The 6,000-nt window shown below is 41.5% G+C and overlaps 1 pseudogene; it reads left to right on the top strand.

Annotated features, from left to right (window-relative positions):
- The first annotated feature begins 775 nt into the window (after window positions 1-775).
- On the top strand, window positions 776-5,017 carry LOC109702818 (methionine aminopeptidase 1 pseudogene; annotated as a pseudogene).
- Window positions 5,018-6,000: the final 983 nt, after the last annotated feature.

The raw sequence follows: 6,000 nt of genomic DNA on the forward strand, positions 1-6,000 counted from the left end.
CCTAGACACCATCAACAGCTATAGCAAGGTAGCAGGATATAAAATCAACATAGAAAAATCATTAGCATTTCTATACACTAATAATTAACAAACTGAGAAAGAATATATGAAAACAATTCCATTTACAATAGTCTTAAAAAAAATCAAATACCTAGGAGTAAACTTAACAAAGGATATGAATGACCTCTACAAGGAAAACTATAAACTTCTGAAGAAAGAGATTAAGGAAGACTATAGAAAGTGGAGAAATTTCCCATGCTCATGGATTGGTAGAATCAACATAGTAAAAATGTCTATACTCCCAAATGTAATCTACATGTTATTTTCAGAAAATATTGATAAAACAGTCTACTATTTTATTATCTAAATGCAAAGTTCTAATGTTTAATACAAAAACAACTCTTGCACAGGAATGTTGGCACATGTTTATCTGTGGATGGGGCAAGATAGTGGATTATTGATAGCCCTAAATCTCCGTGGCGCCTAACTAACCCGAAAAGCTGGGGACCCTGCCTAACTGGGGACCCCAATGGATACCCACCAGGTCCTATAACCTGTGAGAAACAGAGTTTTCTGTGTATTCGCAAAGAGAGAAACAACCAACTACAAAAAATACTCGCAGGTCAGTACTCCTGACCCCCCCCATCCCGCCCTTGGTGTCTCCTGGGTTCCAGTCCCCCTCAGTCTGCGCAGTAAGCCTCCCTTTGTGGCATGCAAAGAGGCTCTGAGCTCCACACTCCTCACTGCTCCAGAGCTCAACACCCCACACCTTGAAATGCCTGGAAAATACGCACCCCTGCACAAGCAGACCTCAGGGCCCCACTGCTCCACACCCCCGCTGGCTTTGTTTTCCCATACTGCAGTGGCTGCTCTGCTCAGCACCTGGAAGTCCGCAGCCATGCACAAGCAGGAACTGGGCCCTGCAGGTGCTGGAAGGCACACACTGGCTGGCTCCATTGCCCCACAGGCACTGGCACAGGGAACCCACTAACAAGCGCAAGCAGACCCCATGCTCCACGCTTTACTACTTTGGGTGCTCCAGGAGGACTACTTTCCCATGGTGCACAGAAGCCTAGTACTCTCTATTGCACCATCTGGGAGTCTCTGCTTCATCCTCACAGACCACCAACTCCTCCACTGATGGAGGGAAAGCAGTAAGTGCATCACAAGAACCTTGCATGGTGTCTGGGGTACGGTTTCCAGCATGCCTCTCTGAGGAAAGTTTCTGGAAATCTCAGAGAAAAAGCTGACGTGCTCCACATGGGTGCCTTTGAACAAGGACCTTCCCTGGGCTGGGGGAACACAGGGCCCTTGGCACTGAAAGCCCCTAAGGAACTGCTGGCACCAGTCTTCTGTCAGTGAGGACACCTAGCAAAATCCTGTCTCTGGGCACACCTATAGACAGGAAGAGCAGGAAGAGGGGAAAGCTGCAACAGGTGATGGCATAAGACTGGCAAATTGTCAAGAGACCCAGCTAAGGTCTCCAAACACCCTCTCCTCCCCAACATGAGTCATGGCTCCAGAGCCAGGTATCCAATTAGACTGCCTTCTGGTGTAGTGAAAGACTCAGTCACGAAGTGGGGGGGTAGGGAGAGAAACATAAGTTGCTCTGAAGAACATTAGAAAATTTACCATCTTTTAATGTAAAATTTGTGTTTGTTGCTGTGAAGACTGCAATGTAGATTTTATATTTGTCTACCTATATCTTCTTGTGCTGTGTATTCAAACAGCAGCTACACATTCTTGCACCCCAATTTTCTCTCAAGCTCTTCCCACTCTGGGTCATCATGAGAGGACAGCATTTCAGTCTTCAACCTTCAACCATTTCATCCTCTCCCCCTTTCTATCATCCTCCCCAACTCACACTTTCCATCTAACGACAACCACAACCTCTCTCTAGCTCTTGATTTCTCCCTTTACTGTCCACACACCCACAATCATCTTTCATTACCCACACTGCTAGTGGTTAAACTGAACCCCAGGTCAATCCTGCAATTTTGTTGTATCCATTTCTGTCTGTCCATCTGTCCAACCTTGTTTTATTGTTATCCCCTCTTCTCACCCATTTCAACATCTACTGACACTTTTCATCACATCCCAGTCTTCTTAATCATACTCTTCTAATACCCAAGCTACCATTCCTTCCTGCTCCATAAAGTTCTCACCTCATATAACCCACTAGACCTTTCCCTCTGTCTCCCTCCCACCACAACCCCTACTACCTTTATCCTTTCAGGACCTCGAAGATAACATCCTTTCTCTAATACACAACCAAAACACTGGAACAGTAGTAATAACTGACCTTCTTGAGGGATTGCTGTAATTTCAAGGCTGCAGTTTCACAAATGTAGTAGGTTTAACAGCTAAACCTCCCTACCCTAAATAGAATCCAGCCCCACGAGAGTAAGAAGCAGAAGAGAATACTATCGAGCCTCTACCCCACCATCTAGAGATAGGAAAACACATCAGAGCTCAACATAAAACCCCAAACATAGGGGCATAAGGGTTTGGAAACCCTGAACCCAAAACAACCCCAGATGTGTAAATCTCAATACAAAATCTTGAAGCAGCAAGGCAACAGCTCGCCCTCAAAAGCCAACTCCACCCTAAGGATTTAAACAACTGTGAAGAGTAAATATCAAATCTTGAATTCCAAAAAGTAATAGTAAGAATGATTAATGAGCTCAAAGAAGAGACACAAAAGCTAGTGTCTGATCTCAGAGAGGATGTGATTAAACAAATAAATGATCTCAAAGAGAATACAAACAGATGAATGAAATTAAGAAGACTGTGAGAATATGAAAGAGAAAAATCAATAAAGATATAGAAATCCTAAAAAATAATCAACCTGAAATAAACAGCTCAATATCCCAAATAAAAATCTCAATTGAAAGCTTGGTGAACCAAGTGGAGCAAGTTGAAAATACAGTACCAGGAACAGAAGACATAGTAGAGGAATTAGACCAAACAGTAAAAGATCATGAAAAAATGCTAAGAAAATATGAATGGAACATGCAAGACCTCTGGGACACCATGAAAAGACCAAACTATGAACCATAGGTATAGAAGGAGAAGAAATACAAACTAAAAGCACAGACAATCTATTCAATAAAATAATAGCTGAAAACTTCCCCAACCTAGAGAAAAAGAGAGTCATCCAGGTACAGGAAGCTTACAGAACACTAAACCATCAGGACCAAAAAAGAAACAACCCCTAGACATGTCATAATCAAAACATTCAATGTACAGAACAAAGAAAGAATACTGAATGCTGCAAAAGGGAAAAGACATAGAACAGCAAACTGGGTTAAACAGCAAGACTGAAACACATGATGCTTACAAGAGACTCATAGCACTGAAAAAAAAAAAAACAAGCAGTGGCTCAGAGTCAAAGGGTGGAAAAGAGGTTAAATGGTAACATTTTGTTTTTCACATCAAAAGATGTGAAAATTCTGTCAATGTGAAGGTTCTGAAATATTCAATATTTTCAGAAAATATTTTTTTTTCTTTTTTTTTTTTTTTCAGAAAATATTGACAGGATAGTCTACTATTTTCTTATCCAAATGCAAAGTTTAATACGAAGACATAACAAAAACAACTCTTGTACAGGAATATTGGCACACGTTTATTTGCAAGAAAAACTTATTAGTACTTGGGGGTCTGAGGTAGGAGAATTGAGAATTTGAAGCCAGCCTGGGCTACCTAAGACGACCTTGTCTCAAAAAAACAAACACTACAAAACAAAACATACAACAAAAAAATCTGGGCAGGATATAGCTCTGTGATAGAGTGTTTGCCTAGCATGTGTGAAGGCTTTAGTTTGATCCCCAGCACCACAAAAGAAAAGAAGAATCCAACAAATAAAGTAAAACCCCCTTATCTTTCTGCCTATTGTAGACATTCTCCTTTTTCTTTCTCACTCTTGGAAATAGTTTATTTTAGTTGAAAATAGGAATTCTGGCTTCACTTGAATTGCAAGGATTTTTTAAAACTTCAAACTCTTAAAATTCAAGGATTCTCTATTTTTTAAGAATTTATAGTCTCTTCAGGCAGGCAGCAGGCAGCATGGCAGTTGTGGAGATGCAAGTGTGTGAGACAGACGGCTGCAGCAGTGAGGCCAAGCTCCAGTGTCCCACCTGCCTCAAGCTGGGCATCCAGGGCTTGTTTTTCTGACCGGAGGAATGTTTTAAAGGAAGTTGAGCCACTTACAAGTTACTACATAAGAAAGCAAAAAATGAAAAGGCAAAGCAAGAGGTGTCTTCCTGGGCTGTGGAAGGTGACATTAACACTGACCCATGGGCAGGTTATCGATATACTTGTAAATTGAGACCACATTGTCCACTGGCATGCATTGGAAGAAATTGCTATCCTTCTTCCCTGAATTATTATAATTTTCCAAAGTCTTGTTGTACCTCAGTGAATGAAGTCACCTGCCATGGAATTCTAGATAGATGGCCTTTGCAAGAAGGTGACATTGTTAATGTGGATATCACTCTTTACTGCAATGGTTATCCTGGGGACCTGAATGAGACTTTTTTTTGTTGGAGATGTGGATGAAGGAGCACAGAAACTAGTTCGGACCACATGTGAGTGCCTGATGCAAGCCACTGGTGCAGTGAAATCTTGTTTCAATACAGAGTGTTGGGAAGCATTATTCAGAAGCATGCCCAAGCCAACGGATTTTCAGTTGTTTGAAGCTATTGTGGACATGGAATCTACATTGTTTTTCATACAGCTCCCAAGGTGCCACACTATGACAAAAATATAGTTGGAGTGATGAAGTAGGGCCCCATACTTACAATTGAGCCAATGATTTGTGAAGGTCTGTGGCAGGATGAAACCTGGTCTGATGGTTGAAGTGCAGTGATGAGAGATGGGAAGTGGTCCAGTTTGAGCACATCCTGCTGGTCATGGACACTGGCTGTGAAACCCTAACCTGGAGACTTGACAGCACACGGCCTCACTTCATGTCCTGATTTTAATTTCTCCCAAGATGGCGCATCTCAATAACTCTTATTCTGTGCATTTTCTTGAAAGTACAGAAAGGAAGAGGCAAATTTTTTTTTTATCACTTGTTTTGTTTCGACTATAAGAAAGGACTACAGCATTTGGTGTGTGTCCTAAACATCATGTCTTGGGTCTGAAAATTCTGAAAAGCATTAAGGAAACATTGTTCATTTCCTTTGATAATCCCACCTCCAAACTCTGTACACCTTTTTTCTTATTTATCCCTTGAGCACTTTTACTTAAACTTGCTTCTTGTTGCTTTTATTACTGCCATAAACCAGCATCAGGAGCCAGCTGCTTTCTAGGTAAATGTTGAAGATGAGAACCCTTACCACTTTAGCAACATCGTGTTGCTGCAGATTTTTTATATATGGAAATATATATACATACATTTTAAACTCCATATATGCAATTACTGAACACTATGTGACCTTTGGTTTGGGTTGATTCAGCTCAGACAGGGTTATTTGCTGTCCTAAATGGATCCGTAGTTTGTAGTGATTTAATTCCTGGTTGGGAATTGGCTTTTTCCCTCCCCCATATTAATTATTTGCCCTTGTACTTATGTGTATCAGTGAATGAATGGGTAAAATTCACTATGGAAGGTTATCAGGCTTTTTAAAAGGTCTAGTAAATGGCAAAAATAACCATGTCCCAGTGGTGACTGGCTGTGGCAGGGCACTGCCGTTTCAGACTTCCATTTGTCAGAAATGGGAGGAGGAAAGCCCCTTTTCTTCCCCCTCTCTTATTTCAAGGCCATACCTTGGAGCTACTCAGAGAAGGGTGTTGGTTGGGTGCACTGTGGCAGATGATGGGGAAGGAGTTCTGGAAGCACAGTAAGTTAGGTGGGCTATGAGTCTTAACATTTAGTAACCTGATAGTGATGAAAAAGGAACTTCCTTGAGTACTGTAACCTTGCAGTAGGGATGTTGATGTCCTTGGTGTGATGAAGTACGCCTCACCTATATGTAGTTGAGAGCCTCATTGGAAATG

The sequence above is a fragment of the Castor canadensis genome, chromosome 3, assembly GCF_047511655.1.
Source record: "Castor canadensis chromosome 3, mCasCan1.hap1v2, whole genome shotgun sequence".
NCBI lineage: Eukaryota > Metazoa > Chordata > Mammalia > Rodentia > Castoridae > Castor > Castor canadensis.